This window comes from Schistocerca cancellata, chromosome 5 (assembly GCF_023864275.1).
Source record: "Schistocerca cancellata isolate TAMUIC-IGC-003103 chromosome 5, iqSchCanc2.1, whole genome shotgun sequence".
NCBI lineage: Eukaryota > Metazoa > Arthropoda > Insecta > Orthoptera > Acrididae > Schistocerca > Schistocerca cancellata.
The window spans coordinates 142,099,385-142,121,463 of NC_064630.1; positions in this window are offsets into that span (position 1 = coordinate 142,099,385).

Below are 22,079 nucleotides of genomic sequence, written 5' to 3' on the forward strand. Positions count from 1 at the left end.
GTGTTATGGCAGCTGGAAGTCATTGCTGAATACAGACATTCGCAAATATCCCCACTGCTTTAGGGGAAATCGTCTTTGTTGCATTTTTTTCCATATCGTAAGTAGCACAATAACATAAGACTTGTTCTGCTGAAGAAATTGAAATCCGTAAGTTCTTACATAAGAATCTCCCAGCGGGAGTAATGCATGAAAGGAGACAGACTGTTGGACAAAAGAATGAACAGCTCGCTGCTTTTTGCGTTTCCGATAGCGCCTACGATAAGAATCTTGTTTCATATTATGCTGCACAAGCATAAACTGTTTGTTTTTTACTTCATACTAAAATAAAAGTTATGATATGAGAAGAGGAAATGACTGATACGCTTCTCAGGAACCTTAGTTTTTCATGATTTTTTTCTAACTTCATACTAAAACAAGGGCGTTAATATGAGAATAGGAAATGAAATATACGCTTCCAAAACATAATATTTCCTTGCGTGCTGCTACTGCATACATGAAAGCCCTGCAGTTAATTTTTGTATGTTGGATAAATTTTGATATCACCTCACATTCCTTTGTGAGAAGGTTCCTATTTTCTTGGGAATCAAATAGAGTGGACATTTCATCACTGGTTAATATTCTGATGACTAACGACATGATACCCGTTGCAATTGCCCCATGGCACCTGTGAGTAGAGTCTCACGTTGGTTACTATAAGAACACGCAGGCAGTGATATCCGCTCACTGCAGTCAGAGCCAAGGTGATTTCTGTTTATGGCGAAGCGTCTGCTGCAGTGTCCACGCTCAGCCAACATAAACAAATCGCGGAGGCATTGGGCACTGCTAATCGCAGCACTTGTCGCGAGCCTCGACGACAAGAGCGCACTGTCTCTGCTAACGATACTATGGAGTTAATACATCTTACTTAACGTAACGTAATATGCAGGTCGTGGGTTAGGTAAAAATTCAGTTTGTAACTTCCCATCGCATTAAAACACTTTACAGTCATATTTGATGCAATATTTATTGTTGGTTGTCTCTCTAATGTTAATAGTATTGATTCAGATTGTGTGTGAACACGAAAACACACACACACACACAAACAGCCATTGATTCCAGTGAGGGTGACAACTACTGTGTGTTGAACAACACATGCTCCAGTCAATTCCTCAGCTGGCGTCGAGTGGATGAGATTTTTCACTTACCTTGCATTGCAAGAATTGTAAGGAGGAGACTGAAAGTAAACGGACTTGTATCTAAAGAGCTGCGACAAAGCAAAGCTTGACCGACTATATGATAATTGTCCACATTGGATTTGTGGACGAGTATACTTTTAGTAACCAACCCACCCACGATCTTTACGTAAGATTTCTCGAAGGCGTAGGGGCATTGTCTTCATTAAGTCGTCGACAGTGTAGCGTGATGGTTTACTTCCCACCATCTACATCTACATCTACATCCATACTCCGCAAGCCACCTGACGGTGTGTGGCGGAGGGTACCTTCAGTACCTCTATCGGTTCTCCCTTCTATTCCAGTCTCGGATTGTTCGTGGAAAGAAGGATTGTCGGTATGCCTCTGTGTGGGCTCTAATCTCTCTGATTTTCTCCTCATGGTCTCTTCGCGAGATATACGTAGGAGGGAGCAATATACTGCTTGACTCTTCGGTGAAGGTATGTTCTCGAAACTTTGACAAAAGCCCGTACCGAGCTACTGAGCGTCTCTCCTGCAGAGTCTTCCACTGGAGTTTATCTATCATCTCCGTAACGCTTTCGCGATTACTAAATGATCCTGTAACGAAGCGCGCTGCTCTCCGTTGGATCTTCTCTATGTCTTGTATCAACCCTATCTGGTACGGATCCCACACTGCTGAGCAGTATTCAAGCAGTGGGCGAACAAGCGTACTGTAACCTACTTCCTTTGTTTTCGGATTGCATTTTCTTAGGATTCTTCCAATGAATCTCAGTCTGGCATCTGCTTTACCGACAATCAACATTATATGATCATTCCATTTTAAATCACTCCTAATGCGTACTCCCAGATAATTTATGGTATTAACTGCTTCCAGTTGCTGACCTGCTATTTTGTAGCTAAATGATAAAGGATCTATCTTTCTGTGTATTCGCAGCACATTACACTTGTCTACATTGAGATTCAGTTGCCATTCCCTGCACCATGCGTCAATTCGCTGTAGATCCTCCTGCATTTCAGTACAATTTTCCATTGTTACAACCTCTCGATACACCACAGCATCATCCGCAAAAAGCCTCAGTGAACTTCCGATGTCATCCACCAGGTCATTTATGTATATTGTGAATAGCAACGGTCCTATGACACTCCCCTGCGGCACACCTGAAATTACTCTTACTTCGGAAGACTTCTCTCCATTGAGAATAACATGCTGCGTCCTGTTATCTAGGAACTCCTCAATCCAATCACACAATTGGTCTGATAGTCCATATGCTCTTACTTTGTTCATTAAACGACTGTGGGGAACTGTATCGAACGCCTTGCGGAAGTCAAGAAACACGGCATCTACCTGTGAACCCGTGTCTATGGCCCTCTGAGTCTCGTGGACGAATAGCGCGAGCTTGGTTTCATATGACCGTCTTTTTCGAAACCCATGCTGATTCCTACAGAGTAGATTTCTAGTCTCCAGAAAAGTCATTATACTCGAACACAATACGTGTTCCAAAATTCTACAACAGATCGACGTTAGAGATATAGGTCTATAGTTCTGCACATCTGTTCGACGTCCCTTCTTGAAAAAGGGGGATGACCTGTGCCCTTTTCCAATCCTTTGGAACGCTACGCTCTTCTAGAGACCTACGGTACACTGCTGCAAGAAGGGGGGCAAGTTCCTTCGCGTACTCTGTGTAAAATTGAACTGGTATCCCATCAGGTCCAGAGGCCTTTCCTCTTTTGAGCGATTTTTCTATATTCGTCGTTTTCTATATTCGTCCAAAGATCGCTTGCATTTGTAGGTCCACATGGCAATAACCTTGTTACCTCTGCCCACATATTCTCTATCTGGTTGATGTTCGGTGATCGTGGAACAAACGGCAACAGCTTTATCCTCTCTTGGCCCTGAAACCAATCTCGCACTGCTCTGCTAAGATGGATGGGGCTCTGCTCCTGTAAATTGTTATCTAGTTCGTTCATATATTTATATTTAAATAAAATATTGGTAATAAGCACATTGTATTATTATTTCTCACAGTTTTTAAGAATTCAGGCCCTCTCATAAATAAGTGATCTAGATTCAACCGTCCGATTAAGAATGTGGTTTACCCAGTCTATCAAATGATGTGAGTCGTATTCGCATATCCACATTAAGCTTGAGTGGCTGAATCCAATTAGAACGATCCGGTATCGAAATGAAACTACAGAAATGGGACAATTTTAACGTCTGTATTGCAACAATGCTGCGCACATAAATTCCTATGATGGAGTAATAGGTAGCGACTGCCCAAGAAAAAGTGAGAAATATGTCTACTAGCAGCAATGTAACGTAATTATAACCCATATTTAAGTGATGAAAATACTGAGTCGAACAATGCACATCTATTTCAGTGGTGGGAAGATGCACCATATCGGATTTGCTGATGACATAATGACAATAATAATAATAATAATAATAATAATAATAATAATAATCCCGTGGGGCCTATAGGGGAAACCCTCCCCCATATGGGTGGTACCGAGGAAATCAAACACTTGGAGTAAACCAAATACTAACACAATCCTCAACGACTACTCAATCCGTTGAACTCAAAATCCACGCACGTCTGAGTGAAAACCACCGCTACTCTGGTCACCGTCTGTTAGCTCAATGAGCTCGGCTGAAAATATTTGCTTCCAAAGGCTTCAACACCCTCTGGTCCTGTCCGGTCCTGGAGTCACCCAGGCCAAACCAATGAAACACAAGCAAACATGAACTGTGCAAACTGTCGACAGGCGGCAGCTGGAATTTCGGATTCTCGGGAGGCCAGGTTAGCACGGCAGAGAATATTGAAGATCTCTGGTAAATTTCCCTACAAGCAGAAAACATGCATTTGAAAACTAAACATCGGTACATTGATCCAAGCACGGAAACTAAAAAATCTCACAAGAGAAATCGACCAACAAAAAATTTTCATCATTGCTCTTCACGAACCACGACTAACTGACAATGAAACCTTGCATTACGGAAACCATTGCATCTTCAAAATACAACAAAAGGTAGCGAAAGGCGTACCAATCTTCGGCATTGCTTTTCTCGAACACAGATCTATCATCAACTCTGTCAAAGAAATCACACCCTTCAACAATCGACTTATGACTACGCTCATTCAGAGCCCCAGTAAAAAATGTACACCTATCAATGTACATGGCCCCACCAACATCGAAAATAAGAAAAACACCAAAAATGTCGAAAAATTCTGGAACACACTCGAAAATACTATGAGCTGAATTCACCAAGATGACGTGAAAATACTAATGGTAGACTTCAACTCCCTATTTGGAACAAAAGAAACCTGTAGAAAAATTATTGGTACAAATTCAACATACCGAAACGCTTAGACTAACGGCACACGTCTGACTGACACTTGCCAAGAATTCAACTACAAAAGGATGTCTTCCCAGTTTAGAAAAAACCAGTTCCCAGGTAACATGCTTGGCTACCAGGTGCAAGCTGCTTTCGTTCGTCTTTCGAGACAAGCTGAAAGCCAGATTTTTAATTCTTTTGGAGCTGAGCTACAAGCAGGAAGATACAAACTCAATAAGGGAATCGTAAGATAACGCTCGAGCAAAATTCGGCTTGCTACTTACAGTAACAGTGTCAGAGCGAAAACCTTACGGTACTGCCAATTTCATAATGCCACTTTTGTTTTCTGCCGACATATTTTTTGTTGTTGTGAATACATAATTTTATCTACGAAATGCCACATTTTCATAATACTTGCGAATAATACAGGAAATGAAGTAAATACAGATCTTTTCGAAGTCAAAAGTCGGTAATATTCTACTAATTCGTGTTAAAATAGGCTCAATCGTCTTGCAGACGCATAATGCTTCATTAAGAAAGATTGCCGTCGTGATGTTTCTGTAGTAAGCTGAATTTAATTTGTATTAGTAAAGTGAATATTTTATTTGCATTTTACATTAGTTTACTAAACGCAACAGTAATCATTAAAGAGAAATTAATCATCAACTGAATTTTCTTTCACGATATCTACAACGATCTGACAATGCAACAGTTGTTTACAAATTCTACGCCCGTAGAAACCTACTTGTTTTAACGATGTCATTAAACCATAGTAGTTTTAAAGAGTATTTCCGTCTAGAAATGAATTGCCTTGACGGTTGATCGATCAAGAGCGGGAAAGGTAATATTTTACGAATATATGACGAGAGGGACAAGTGCTTGAGAGAGGACTTCCCTATTAATACAAGTGTCTGAGAGACGACTTTCCTATCATTCTCCTGGATAGTTTTGTTTCTCAAATCAACAGAGTGAGTTATTATGCAGTAGCACAGGTGATTCAGTTTTGTTGCTCGACTTTCTTACACTGCGACCGAAAGGTGTCTCAGTTGTTGACAACAAATTCCAGCTGTGTTGCACACACCCCTTGGGACAGAATTCGTAGCCCGAAACACACTTTTGGAGTTGTCATATGTAAAATATTATGTTCACACAACACTTTACTCTAGTCTACGTCTTTTGGTGGGGCTCAGCCTTTCATTTCTTCTTAGGAAGTTAACGATAAAGGCATCATAACACGTCACCAGTAACAGTACTGCATAGGAATGCTCAAAGAGCAAATGATGACGTTCAATAATAGTTACTCTGTTGGTTTTTGTTGTTTCGAATTAGAGCATGCAGTACTCCTACACCAGACTTCTGAACTTTGCCTGTTGAATGCAAATGTCGCATGATGGTAAAATGGTAATCTGTCACATATATCAGTAGTCGAGACTTCCTTAATGTGGAAAATCATTCATGCCGGAACGATCTTTGTTGAAACAAGAATATCTTTTTCTGGCGTATTTTTCCCAAAAGCACTCGCTCCAAACGCAGTTTAAATCTTTCTAGCTGCCTTCTCTACATTCACATCTCTGTTATACCAAAGTAAATGTTGCAGACGTTACACCTTTTTCCACTTGCGACTCAATTATACAAAGCTTAACTGTAGTTCATGATTTTCAAGTATGCAAAATCCAATTCTTAACTGCAGGATGATAACTAGAACTTCAAATTCGAAAATGGCGTTGATACATATGCTGACAGCGTGGCGCCGCCTTCACGTGCGCGGCGCCGGATTTCAGGCGGCGGGTGGCGTCTGGCCGGTGGCCGGTAGTCGCTGCAGCACAACGCTCGAGCGTAAGCTGTTATGATCACGACGCAGCCACGAGCTGTCCTGCGTAATTGTTTCTGGAATACTTGTTATTGCGGGTGGCTAGAATGTTAAGCGAATTGTCTTCGATGTCAATCTCACTCATAACTTTAGACTGAAATGTGGTAAAAAAAAAAGAAAAAAAAAACGGTTGGACGCGAACATGCGACTCTAAGTTTAGAATGCACGACGATTACCGCAAGACCACGGGCTCACTCCATCCGTACCAGCTTGGAAGTAGAGAACACTTCCTCCTAACACTTCCCCATCTTACAGTGTTGCCAGATTGTGCAGATGGCCGGACTTTAATTGGCCACCTTAAGTGAACGACTCGGACTTCGTCTCTGTGGCGGCCGGCCGGCGGTCAGTTTTTATGTCTAAGACTGTACATCAAATGTAAAATTTTCTGAAGAAGAAACAAACATATAGTTTTTATATGAAAGTGTTCTTCAAATTTTGTTATATTGTGTTGGTAATATTTTGAGTTTTTTTTTTTTTTTATTTTTGTCGGCGAATATCTCGTCATGTGGTGTGGATGACGCTGTATGTCGCTACCGCTATGCCTCGTGCCCGTTGCCATGGAGCGTCGGCTGGAAACTGTTGCCTACTTTCTTGTCCGTAGGCGGCGGTCAGGATGTGGAGTACGGAACGACGTTATTTTGTCTGCGTGGTGCGTCTGCATTGTTGCGCACCGCTCGTTAAAGTTTTCAGCACGGGAGAGGATGTTGACTCGTGCAAATCATGAAACAAATGCACATATGTTATAGAACGGATTTTGTAAGATGATATGGCTGTGGGTAAGAATTGATTAGTCAACATTATTGCATCATCGAGGCACAGGCTCAGTTACTTGGTATTTTCGTGTTCGTTTGCACGTACTGGTGCTGAATGATGCAGGATATATGATGCTGAAGTAAGCACTGCACATCCCTGTTGTCATCACTTCGTATGGAATATTTATGTTTCACAATTTTTGTTTGACGGCGTTCCCCCGTAGTTGCCATTGCAGTAACGTCCTACTACGTGGTCCGTGACGTCATATTAATTGTTGGCGCACAGGAGGTAGCGTCCAAACTAAAAATGTTGTCTGTACAGTTTCGAACACACACTGATCACAGTTTTGTGTTTCCGATCACTGCACACAGATATGTTTAGTTAATGTTTGTACCTCGCGTTTTTTCAGTTGTACAGCACATAAGTGTTCACTGTCCAAGTTGATCACTAATACAGTTCTCAAAGTTCACACTTCCTCCGCGAATACCAACACACTATTATAGTTCCTGTTAGTATTGCTTACAGCATGACTTTGATACAATTGTATTGCATGATTACTGTTTTTTTTATATCACATAGTGACACAGATGTCTGTTCGTTTACACAATATGTTACAATGAAATTTCACAGATCAAAAGCACTTTTGTTCTGTTATTGCATACAGTTAAGTGTTACATCATACATGCAACGGATTCTGGCCTGACTTGCAATATTTTTATATTTAAGCATTAATAAATTTGTCATAGGGTATATTCATTTGGGGATTAGGACCGCTGCGCATGTGCTAGCTCCATAAGCTGTTAGCGTAATCGCGTATCCTTTAAAAGGTTTGCAACTGTCAAAAACAGGCTCTAAAGTAGAGCTCTTATTTAATCGCAAATATTGTGGCTAGATGCTTATACTTTCTCTTTTAAGGTCAAAGACAGCATCACAGATGTCACATGGTATGTGCACAGTCTTTTGCATACACCATTTCTATTCATTTTTCATGTGACAGATTGGAATATTTAGTGCATTCTTTAAATAAACATTTATCACACAGCATAATAAAATTTATAGTTACTAACTCTGATAACCCCTGAAAAACATCTTACACTTACTGATTATGTTTCTAAACAAATACTATCATTGGACTGATGGTCCTTTAGCTTCTTTTTACTCATTTTTGAAGGCTGATGTGTAAATCATTCCTTGACATAAAGACAAAACATCTTACATACTAAGCACAAAGAAAACATCAAATTCTTACAACTACACAAAAATATATATTGAAGTCTGCGCAAAACCTACATATTACGTAAAAATACGGTAAACCATTCATGTCCTATTGTCCTATTGTCAGGTACCACAAATTTCTTTAAGTCCTTATAGGGATAGAATCCTTTGATCTTCCCGCTCATCACATCAGCTACAAGGTAGCTACAACAGTGCGGTATTTGTATAATTTTAAAAGGTCCATTATACAGCATTTGCCATTTCTTGTTCTTCTTTGTTATGAGTGACGACTTAGGATGGTTTCTTATCAAAACTAAGTCGTTTATCTGATATGGGACTGTCCGTTTTATTGACTTGTCATATGAATCTTTCGTTGACTAGCGCAGCTCATCATGTTGCTGATGGCGTCCTTCATTTTATCCTCTTGCCTTTTATCTGTGCGCGGCAGTTTTGGTAGCGGCGTGATCCATTCATTTAGTTCTACAGTACTAAATAATAACTCATTGGGCGTGTATCCGGTAGCTGGATGAGGTAGATTGTTGTGTATATTTTCAAAGACGGGTAACAATTCCGGCCACTTTGTATGTTGCTGATGAGTATATGTTCGGATAAATCTGTTGAGTTCCGGAAAAATTCTCTCTACGGGACTTGCTTCCGGGTGGAAATGTGCAACTAATATATGCTTTATGTTTTGGTCACGTAGAAACTCCTTCCACAGTTGACCAGTGTAATATCTAGCATTGTCTGTTAGAACGTTTAGTGGTTTTCCTGTTTTCGGTATGAATTCTTTTGATATGCGTTGTATCATCTGTTTGGCAGTAGTGGTTTTCATTGGAAACAATTTCACATACTTAGTAAAGGTATCGTAAACAGCTAATATATATTTCATTCCACCGCGAGCCGTAGGTAATGGTCTTGCGATGTCCATTGACACAATTTGAAGTGGCTGTATAGGAATAATTGGATGCAGTTCTGTTTTGTTGCTTCTATTGTTGGCTTTAGCTTTCTGACAAACGTCACACGTTCGTAATATCTTTTGGACCACACGTTTACTATTCGGGATGTAACAATATCTTCGTATTATTGCTACACACTTCTGTATTCCTACATGTCCCCATGCGTAATGCGTGTACCAGATAAAATTTTGTATGTACGGGACACACACGCACCAGTTTTCTGAGGCAGTGTCATTTCTGTGGTACAATATGTTGTTCTCCACTTTGTACCGCGAATTTTCGCTGTTAGCTTGCTCTAATATTAGTGATCGTTTCATTTTCATCCAGGTATGATCTTCGTCTTGCAGCTGTCCTACATTCTTGCACAGCTGCAAATATTCACGACGGTATGGTTGCAACGTCATTAATAAAACTCTATATTCTGACGCTCGCTCGATCATTTCATCTAGCTGTGACATGCCTACTGGTAGACGGGATAAAGCGTCCGCAATGACATTATCTTGCCCTTTTATGTCCATAATTTTTAAATTGTATTCCTGTAGTACTAATGCCCAACGGGCTAGTCTGGCATGTAATAGTTTGCAGGTTAATAGGAAGCTTAGGGCTTGGTGATCACAGAACAATTTAATTGACTTGCCATAAACATAATAATGAAATTTTTGCAGAGCCCATACAACACTGAGTGCTTCCATTTCGGTCACCGAATATGCTCTTTCACATTGAGTAAGCACTCGGCTGACAAAAGATATAACTCGTATTTCACTGTTCCCATTGGTTTCTTCTACTTTAAACAGACATGCTCCTAAACCATAGGATGAAGAGTCGGTGGCTACACAAAAATCCCGGGTCATATCCGGATAGTAGAGCATTTGTGCATTCACTAAGGCTCCTTTGATCTCTTCATAAGCTTGCTGACACTCTGCGGACCAGTTCCATGTGACATTTTTTCGCAGTAAGATGAGCAAGGCTTCATTGTTGAGCAGCTGATTCGGCACAAAACGTCGGAAAAAGGAGACTAGTCCGATAAATGATTTTAACTGTTTTTTGTTTGTGGGCTGTGGAAATTCTTTGATCGCTTGTATCTTCTTGGTATCAGGCATTATTCCGGAAGGTGATACGATGTGCCCAAGGAATTTAAGCTGATCCCTCCCAAATTTTGATTTTTCAAGATTTGCAGTTATTCCTGCTTCTGCGAGCTTATTTAACACTCTTTCCAGGATTTCTATATGTTCTTCCCATGGGCTTGTGGCCACTAGAAGGTCATCCACGTAAAGAGTAACTTTTTCTAGCAAGTCTGCGCCTAGCGCTTGGTCCAATGCCGTAATGAATACGCCTGCGCTTACATTGAGTCCAAAAGGTAACACTTTGAATTGATAACTCCTTCCATTGAAATTGAAGGCGGTGAATTTTCTAGATTCCCTGGTTAGCGGGATTTGCCAGTAACTACTTCGCATATCTATCGAGGTGAGATATTTGACTCCATAGAATTTCTGTATTTGTTCTTCTAAATTCACCGGTCTCGTCCTAACGGGTACTATAATTTTATTAATGTTCCTGGCGTCTAGGACAAGTCGGATTTTTCCATCTGGCTTGGCTACAACTAACAGCGGACTGCTGTACGGCGAAAGGGATGGTTCTATTATACCCCATTGCAGCATTTTTAGTATTTCTTTGTTAACTGCCTCCCTTTTCGTCCACGGTACTGAATATGATGCTTGGCAGAATATCTCATGGGGAAACACATCTATATTATACATATACCCTTTGATGATTCCAGGTTTTTCAGAGAAAACATCACTGTAGTTATTCAATAACTGTGCGAGCTGCTTTCGTTGGGATTCAGTTAGACAACATGATTCTTGTGCTTTATTGTTAAGGGTTTCGGTCCAGCGAAGCGTTTCGTTGTGAGCTACGTCCGAATAATATTCTCCCTGGCCCCTTAAATTGCTGCTTAATTGAAATATGGGCATCTCTTCGCTTTTTACTCGTACGCTCGGGTGTACTTACTGTTCGTGTTAAATCCAGTACAATCTGCTTATTTTCATTCAGTAGGGAGATCTTCCCGCTGGAGAAATCAATTTTTGCATTTTTCTCGCTCAGGAAACCTCCCCCCAGGATGCAGGTTACTCTCAATCCTTTGACTACGAGAAAGATACATTTTACGTTATCTTCCCCTAGGCATAAATCTACCAGCACCTGATACTGAACGTTTTGTGCTTGTGCTCCCATGGCTCCAATGACACAGCAGTTTTGTACAGGAAATGTCTGTAAGTTGCGGTTTTGGCTCAAGGTTTTGAATAGATCATAGCTCATAACATTAGTAGTGGCACCTGTATCTATGTATATTTCTACTGACAATTCATTAATTCTAACTTTTATGATGGTTTGTACTTCAGTAATTTCTTTTTTGTTACATTGGTTTGATTCCATAAGTAAATCATGTTGTGTACTGTTTCCATCTTGGTACCTCAGTAATAATACATTATCTTGTGTATTGTTTCTAGGAGTGCCCCCTGTTTTTTCGCCGACCATCAATTGGGAGCTTATTGTGGCCGTTGTTCGTTTGACGGTCTTGAACTATGGTGGTTTCCGTCCGTGGGCATTTCTACTATCCTTACGCTGCTATTCGAGTCTGTCCGTGTTAGTGGTATTGCATTAGTATTCTGCATAGAATTCCTATTGTCACACTGGTACTGGTTACCGTTAGGAGGCGGAGGTGGTGGCATAGAAGTTTGCATCCACTGCACCGTGTAAGTGCGGTTGTTGGCACTACTGCTTTGTTGTGGCCATTGACCTTCATTTCGACGTTTGTTATTGTAACTATTATTACTGTTACTGTAGCCGGGATGTCCTCTATCTTCCCACCTTCGTTTTTGATTGTTAAGATGGTTGACCGTTTCCGTTCTTCCTGTTTTGTTCTGCGGATTGATCTTCCTTTCCATTTCCGTGGCTTCCAAAATTGGAATTGTTGTTGCCATTTTTAAACTTGCGTGGTGAACCATTACTGTTCTCCCGGTCTTTATTTATGCTATTTTCTTCCTGGGAGAGATCGATTTCGTCCAGCACAGACAAGTACCGTTCCAGGTCATTTTCGGATACATTTATTAATTTGTCTCGTATATAACCGGGCAATCGTAATTTTAAGATTCTGATCACATCACGGGCTGATATGGGGTCATCCCAATATCTAGTTTTGTTGATGCATTTTTCAAAATATTTACGGAGTGTACCCTGTTTGTGATTGTACATTTGCGGGCTGTATACTTCAGTCCTCAGGCGTTCTTGAATAGCCTTAGACCAATATCTGCCTAGAAAAGATTTTTCAGATTGTGCCAGGCTATGGCAATTTTCTATGACTTCATTTGCCCATAAGGCAGCGTCGCCTTGTATATGTGCGATTATGAACTGAATTTTTTGGCGTTCATTCCAGGCACTCGGTAATACATTTCGGAATCCTTTTATGAAGATTACCGGATGCACTGTCTTCTTTTCCGCGTTAAATACTTGGAATTGTCTGTGTTTTATTAAGCTTTCATCAATGTTATTGCTTGTGGAAGTAGAAGCTGCCCCCACGGGGTTATGAATAGGAATGCTTCCTGTAAATTGTGTGTTTTCTCTTTCCCAATCGCTTTTTTGTTGTGAACTGTACGTAATGTTCTCATTACCGTACACGTTCCTAATAGGCGTGCCACAGTTGTTGTTGTTGTTGTTGTGGTCTTCAGTCCTGAGACTGGTTTGCGGCAGCTCTCCATGCTACTCTATCCTGTGCAAGCTTCTTCATCTCCCAGTACCTACTGCAACCTACATCCTTCTGAATCTGTTTAATATATTCATCTCTTGGTCTCCCTCTACGATTTTTACCCTCCACGCTGCAATCCAATACTAAATTGGTGATCCCTTCATGCCTCAGAACATGTCCTACCAACCGATCCCTTCATCTGGTCAAGATATGCCACAAACTTTTCTTCTCCCCGCAATTGTTATGCATCTGCAGATGTGCACGCTAGAATTTGGCAAATCAGTATGTTACTTCTTGCTGCCGCAACGGTACTGGCAATTTGTATTTCGCTTCACTTTTTTCACCTGCGAGTGGTAGCGTGTCTACTGTGGGTTGTTTACATACAGCTGCTCCGTTAGTTACTTTTTGCAGAGCAGACTGTATTTTGCTTTCTACACGTTCTGTGATCTGGTTTTCTTTTTCAGTGAGCCAGTCATGGAACTCTTTTTCTACTTTCAGGGCTTGATCATTTAATGCGTTTCTATGGTTTCTTTTTGTGTCATTTCTAAATTGTCCATTCGGTTCGCAAGCTGTTCTACTTCGTCCCGGATGACTGTGTGTGCCGTCTGAAGCGTTTGCACATCTTGTGCTATGTTGCTTACAATGTTCGGCAGTTCGGCTTGGGCTTTCTTTATTTCTGTCATTTCTGAATGTATCTTTTCGAACATTGTACCTATACTCTCTATTAAGACCTTTTCTCTTTCTTCATTTTGTTCCCTTATCTGATTGACTAGCTGGTGATTCCTCTCTTCCCTCAATCTCTCTCTTTCTTCGTTTTGTTCCCTTATCTGATTGACTAGCTGTTGATTCCTCTCTTCCCTCAATCTCTCTCTTTCTTCGTTTTGTTCCCTTATCTGATTGACTAGCTGTTGATTCCTCTCTTCCCTCAATCTCTCTCTTTCTTCGTTTTGTTCCCTTATCTGATTGACTAGCTGTTCGTTCTTTTTCTCTAATTTCCATAAAAATTCAGCAAATGGATCCGGTATTGGTGAGCATACCGGTGTGGTAGTTGTTCTAATCATTGGAATATTATCACTAGCCCTGCTAGTAGCACCTATCGGTTTTACTGTTTTCGTCTGCTGGCTACTTCCTTGCATATCACCGGAAACTACATTGTTTACATTTTCTCCCCCTCGATCACTATTAATATTTAGTAAGTCAGTGTCACTATCCATATCGCTCAATAATTGCACATTATTTGTAACATTGGACACATTATCTGGTTGCAAATCTAACACACGTCCAACTTTTCCCATAATGACGATAACTTTCACTGGGCTAACTACAAAAATTGTTCCTAACTACAAATGCGGACTAAGTTCACAAGTCAAACTGCTTATTGTTTCCAAAATCACGCAATATTAAAATCTACACCACTGTACACCATGTACCATCTATGGTACTATACTTTGATGAAACGGGCCTATGTAGCAAGCTTTTATGCATAGTGGTCCTTACCTTGATTTCTTTTTTCATTTCTTTTCTTTTTGCTATCTTGTCCTCTCAGGGTCTATACAGTTCTTCTCCGCTTTCCTCGTTCAAGTTTATACATGAAATGGAATTTGATAGACATTAGAATACATACAATACATGTTAACAATTACATACATACAAACTCTAAAAAAAATATTTTATCTCTTCGTGCCCCACGTAACAGGGCGCTATTTATTATATCTCTTAAAAGAAATAATGTAACTATTTATTTTGAGGAAACACTCTCCTAGTAAATTTGTTTGTCCTTTGATTTATCGTGATCTGTTACTGATTTTTAGTGGAGTTAGTTTTTACTTTTAGCTTTCAAAAAAAAATACAAAAGAGATATAATAAGCAAAATAATGAATTTCGTAGGTTGCCAATCACGTATTATATCTGATTTTATCGAGCTCCAGGCTCCCTACAAATTACTGTAAATGCAATAGCGTAGTAGTACTCAGCTCTGAAATTATTACTATCACAGAAAATAGACAAGTTTTAATAAAATTATTTCACTGGATTACTTCAATTAATCTCACTGAATATTTTTACTTAATTTCTTCCGCTCCGGCTATCAGACATTGTGCTGTGAAAAAGTATTTTTAAATGTACCGCGTAATGGCGGCTAATTGTTAACAGTCAGAGATTACTGTTACTCGCTCCGCAGCAGCTGGAAACATGCTAAATAATTTTCATTAAATATTCGTTTCATAAGATAAATGTGGCGTAGGTTCTTGAAATAACACACGGAGATCACTTTATACTAATATATTCTTACTAGGACACAGTTTACACCATTAAATATTTGCAATTACGTTACGACAGAAACAAAATGCTAGCGCCGCACAATAGCTTGCGTACCTTATTCCAGCTAACACCAGAACGAACAGAACAAAACAGACTAGACAGAAGAATGAACATTGCATTGTGTTTTATACTCTTACAGAGATGATAATACTTCTTTTAATTACTTACACATTATAATCTCATACACTAAAAATGTCTTTTCTGCATTTATCGATATATATTGTATATTTTTACAGTTAAATCAATGATAAATCAATGTTTGCAATTCATTTTGAGTCTCATACAGTCATTTTTATTTATGTTTCACCACAATAATGGTGAATATTGCAAAAAGGGACACTACACACCCTCCTTACCCTCTCCCAAGGTGGCTTCCGCCAGCTCCCTCTCCTTGATGATGCCCTCCTCCCCTCCATCTACCCCTCCACCCAACTTTGATCCTTCCTCCCTCTTCCTGTGTTTGCTCCTTTGGGCACCCTCCCTCCCTTCTCTCCCTCTTCCCTACCTCCTCCATTTCTCCCCACTCCTCCCCCGGGCTTCCCCTCCCCTGTCCCTCTCTTCCTCCCCCCATCTCCTCAGCCATTAGCATCCTTGTTCTCCCCTCTCCCCCACCTCACCATTCTTCCCACCTTGGCAGGTCCCCGGACCGCATACACTAAGTGGACATTCGCGCGCCGGAGATCATCGCCATCAGTGTCTCGTGTGTGCCTTCGTGTTTAGTGTTCAGTGTTCACCGTCGCACTCCATCGTTCACCTGTGCCATCGCCATCTTCAGTGTTTGTGTGTCGTGTCAACAGTTTCTAGTGTGGTTTATCGTCGAGTGTAAACGGCTCCATGTTTGTCTTTATGTGTCTACTGTTTTATCACCCACTGTTATGTCACTTATGTGTATTCTTTCTGTTGTTTATTGATCTATTCTATGGCTGAAGAGCGGCGTAACATGCTGCTGACAGCCTGCCTGTTTGTACGGGTTTGAAAATAACAATAAAGAAAAAAAAAACGTTTTAGTTCACCCCCACCGTCCTACCTAACCCCCACAGGCCGTCCTCCTTCTCCGTGAATCCCGCCATCTCTATCGCGCATTCCTCCGCACTCGTGACCCGGACGCACTACGACGCCACCGGTAACTCCAGAGACACATCCGTAACTTGCTCACGGCTAAGAAACGCCGGGACTGGCGACAGACCTGCACCCGTTTAAACGCTACCCTTCCTATAAACTCGTCCAAGTACGGGTCAGACTTCCGCCGCCTTACCGGATCTAACCCCCACCCCCTACTATCCTCTCCTTCATGATAACCAACCCTTCCCTGACAACCTTAGTAAGGCCAATCACTTTGGCTCCTACCTCTCCGATGTCTTTACCATCCCTGACGATCCCCAGTTCGATTACTCCCTCTTCCTGGATGTCCGCAATCGAACTGACACCTCTGTCCCTCCCCTTGCACCTGGTTTCCAGTACTTGGACAACATTGCACACACCGAACTCAATGCCCCTATCACTACACAGGATCTCATCGCTACACTCCGCACGAAACGCAACACCGCTCCTAGTCACGATCGTATCACTTATCGCCACCTCCGTGAAGCTCCTGCCTCTTTCCTCTCCACCCTGGCCAGGCTCTACAATGTAGTCCTTTCCACCGGCTACTACACCGACCTGTGGAAACCTCCCATATCCTGATGTAAACCGCCGTCCGCTGTCTCCTCCTATCCTCCTACCGTCCCATCAGCCTTACCTCGGTCTTCAGCAAGGTCCTGGTATCCATCCTCACCCGACACATCCACTAGCATCTCCGTCAGCACCGCCTCCATCCCGTTACCCAGTGTGACTTGACCTTCTCCTTCACCTCACTCACCTCCTCTTGTTTTTTTTTTTTTTTTTTTTTTTTTTTTGGTCATCAGTCTACTGACTGGTTTGATGCGGCCTGCCACGAATTCCTTTACTGTGCTAACCTCTTCATCTCAGAGTAGCATTTGCAACCTACGGCCTCAAATAATTTGCTTGACATATTCCAATCTCAGTCTTCCTCTACAGTTTTTGCCCTCTACAGCTCCCTCTAGTACCATGGAAGTCATTCCCTCATGTCTTAGCAGATGTCCTATCATCCTGTCCCTTCTCTTTATCAGTGTTTTCCACATATTCCTTTCCTCTCTGATTCTGCGTAGAACCTCCTCATTCTTTACCTTATCAGTCCACTTAATTTTCAACATTCGTCTATAGCACCACATCTCAAATGCTTCGATTCTCTTCTGTTCCGGTTTTCCCACAGTCCATGTTTCACTACCATACAATGCTCTACTCCAGACGTACATCCTCAGAAATTTCTTCCTCAATTTAAGACCGGTATTTGGTATTAGTAGACTTCTCTTGGCCAGAAATGCCTTTTTTGCCATAGCGAGTCTGCTTTTGATGTCCTCCTTGCTCTATCCGTCATTGGTTATTTTACTGCCTAGGTAGCAGAATTCATTAACTTCATTGACTTCGTGACCATCAATCCTGATGTTAAGTTTCTCGCTGTTCTCATTTCTACTACTCATTACCTTCGTCTTTCTCTGATTTACTCTCAAACCGTACTGTGTACTCATTAGACTGTTCATTCCGTTCAGCAGATCATTTAATTCTTCTTCACTTTCACTCAGGATAGCAATGTCATCAGAGAATCGTATCATTGATTTCCTTTCACCTTGTATTTTAATTCCACTCCTGAACCTTTCTTTTATTTCCATCATTGCTTCCTCGATGTACAGATTGAAGAGTAGGGGCGAAAGGCTACAGACTTGTCTTACACTCTTCTTAATACGAGCACTTCGTTCTTGATCGTCCACTCTAATTATTCCCTCTTGGTTGTTGTACATACTGTATATGACCCGTCTCTCCCTATAGCTTACCCCTACTTTTTTCAGAATCTCGAACAGCTTGAACCATTTTATATTGTCGAACGCTTTTTCCAGGTCGACAAATCCTATGAAAGTGTCTTGATTTTTCTTTAGCCTTGCTTCCATTATTAGCCGTAACGTCAGAATTGCCTCTCTCGTCCCTTTACTTTTCCTAAAGCCAAACTGATCGTCACCTAGCGCATTCTCAATTTTCTTTAACATTCTTCTGTATATTATTCTTGTAAGCAGCTTCGATGCATGAGCTGTTAAGCTGATTGTGCGATAATTCTCGCACTTGTCAGCTCTTGCCGTCTTCGGAATTGTGTGGATGATGCTTTTCCGAAAGTCAGATGGTATATCGCCAGACTCATATATTCTACACACCAACGTGAATAGTCGTTTTGTTGCCACTTCCCCCAATGATTTTAGAAATTCTGATGGAATGTTATCTATCCCTTCTGCCTTATTTGATCGTAAGTCCTCCAAAGCTCTTTTAAATTCCGATTCTAATACTGGATCACCTATCTCTTCTAAATCGTCTCCTGTTTCTTCTTCTATCACATCAGACAAATCTTCACCCTCATAGAGGCTTTCAATGTATTCTTTCCACCTATCTGCTCTCTCCTCTGCATTTAACAGTGGAATTCCCGTTGCACTCTTAATGTTACCACCGTTGCTTTTAATGTCACCAAAGGTTGTTTTGACTTTCCTGTATGCTGAGTCTGTCCTTCCAACAATCATATCTTTTTCGATGTCTTCACATTTTTCCTGCAGCCATTTCGTGTTAGCTTCCCTGCACTTCTATTTATTTCATTCCTCAGCGACTTGTATTTCTGTATTCCTGATTTTCCCGGAACATGTTTGTACTTCCTCCTTTCATCAATCAACTGAAGTATTTCTTCTGTTACCCATGGTTTCTTCGCAGCTACCTTCTTTGTACCTATGTTTTCCTTCCCAACTTCTGTGATGGCCCTTTTTAGAGATCTCCATTCCTCTTCAACTGTACTGCCTACTGCGCTATTTCTTATTGCTGTATCTATAGCGTTAGAGAACTTCAAACGTATCTCGTCATTCCTTAGTACTTCTGTATCCCACTTCTTTGCGTATTGATTCTTCCTGACTAATGTCTTGAACTTCAGCCTACTCTTCATCACTACTATATTGTGATCTGAGTCTATATCTGCTCCTGGGTACGCCTTACAATCCAGTATCTGTTTTCGGAATCTCTGTCTGACCATGATGTAATCTAATTGAAATCTTCCCATATCTCCTGGCCTTTCCAAGTATACCTCCTCCTCTTGTGATTCTTGAACAGGGTATTCGCTATTTCGTTCCTTATCCCAATCACATGTTCTCCTGTAACCTTTTCTTCTACTCCTTCCCCTACAACTGCATTCCAGTCGCCCATGACTATTGGATTTTCGTCCCCCTTTACATACTGCATTACACTTTCAATATCCTCATACACTTTCTCTATCTGTTCATCTTCAGCTTGCGACGTCGGCATGTATACCTGAACTATCGTTGTCGGTGTTGGTCTGCTGTCGATTCTGATTAGAACAACCTGGTCACTGAACTGTTCACAGTAACACACCCTCTGCCCTACCTTCCTATTCATAACGAGTCCTACACCTGTTATACCATTTTCTGCTGCTGTTGATATTACCCGATACTCATCTGACCAGAAATCCTTGTCTTCCTTCCACTTCACTTCACTGACCCCTACTATATCTAGATTGAGCCTTTGCATTTCCCTTTTCAGATTTTCTAGTTTCTCTACCACGTTTAAGCTTCTGACATTCCATGCCCCGACTCGTAGAACGTTATCCTTTCTTTGATTATTCAATATTTTTCTCATGGTAACCTCCCCCTCGGCAGTCCCCTCCCAGAGATCCGAATGGGGGACTATTCCGGAATCTTTTGCCAATGGAGAGATCATCATGACACTTCTTCAAATACAGGCCACATGTCCTGTGGATACACGTTACGTGTCTTTAATGCAGTGGTTTCCATTGCCTTCTGCATCCTCATGTCGTTGATCACTGCTCATTCTTCCGCCTTTAGGGGCAATTTCCCACCCCTAGGACAAGAGAGTGCCCTGAACCTGTACCCGCTCCTCCGCCCTCTTTGACAAGGCCGTTGGCAGAATGAGGCAGACTTCTTATGCCGGAAGTCTTCGGCCGCCAATGCTGATTATTTATCAAAATTTAGGCAGTGGCGGGGATCGAACCCGGGACCGAAGACGTTTTGATTATGAATCAAAGATGCTACCCCTACACCATGGGTACGTTTCATCATATCATCTCTGAATAGCTTAATTCCCGTCGCTCCGCTATCTTCCTCTCCCTTGACCATGAACGAGCCTATGACCACGTGTGGCATTCCAGTCTCCTCTTCAAGCTCCAAACCTTCGTCCTTCCTATTAACTACATCCATCTGATAAGCTCCTTTGTTTCCCAACATCCTTCCTACGTCACCATCCACAACACGGATTCCTACACCTTTTTCCCCTCCACCGGTGTGCCCCAAGGTTCCATTCTCTCCCCTCTTCTGTACCTTTTGTATACGGCGGACATGCCGCCGCCTTCACCCCCTAACCACCTTCTCCAGTACGCCTATGACACCGCCTTCCTTGCCCTTGCCCCCACCCTGCAGCGCCCTCAACACCTTCTTCAATCCCATCTTGACCAGTTCACTGCTTGGTACAACCAGTGGTTGCTTAAGGTCAATCCTTCCAAACCCAGGCGATGATTGTAGGCAAAACCACCCTTTTCTTCTGCCTCCTCGATTTCTACATCACCGTCTATGGCCGTCCTATCGCCCTCACCCCCACCCTATATTACCTTGGTGTCACCCTTGATCGTCGCCTCTCCTGGACCCCCTCCTCCGGACGATCCAAGCCAAGGCACACTGCCGACTCTGTCTCCTCAAGCTCCTTTCTGGCCATACTTGGGGTCTGGACCCCTCCACCATCCTCCACATCTATAAATCCCTCATTCGCCTTATCCTTTGCTACGCCCACCCTGCCTGGATCTTCGCTCCCCCTACCTTTTACAAATCCCTTCAGATCCTAGAACGCCATGCTCTTCGCCTCGCCTATCACGTCCATCTCCCCTCCCCCACACGGATCCTGTATGACCTTATTCCGTTCCCCCACCTTCTCCTTTTCCTCGAACGGATACGGATCCTTTACACCTCCCGTAAACTCAATCCTCCTCACCCGCTGGTCTCTCCCATCCTCTCCCGCCCCCTTCCTCTGCCGTGCCTGTATTTCCAAGTCCCACCTGCTCTCCATCTCTCCACTCTCCATAGCATACCCTCTCCCAAGGTGGCTTCCGCCAGCTCCCCTCCCTCATGATGCCCTCCTCCCCTCCATCTACCAACTTTGATCCTCCCTCCCTCTTCCTGTGTTTGTTCCTTTGGGCACCCTCTCTCGCTTCTCTCCCCTTCCCTCCCTCCTCCCTCTCTCCCCACTCCTCCCCCGGGCTTCCCCTACCCCCTTCCCTCCACTCCTCCTCCCATCTCTTCTGCCATTGCCATCTTTGCTCTCCCCTCTCCCTCCCCCTCCCCCTTCTTCCCCTCTTGGCAGGTCCCCGGACTCATACACGTTATGTGGACATTCGCGCGCCGGAGATCATCGCCATCAGTTTCTCATGTGTGTGACATCGTGTTTGTGTTTGGTGTTCGCCATTACGCTCCAACGTTCACCTGTGCCGTCGAAGTCGTCAGTGTCTGTGCACCGTGCCGTCAGTTTTTCGTGTGTTTCTCGTCGAGTGTGAACGGCTTCGTTTTTTTTTTTTTTTTGTATTCTGTGTCTACTGTCTTTTACCTGCCAATTTGTT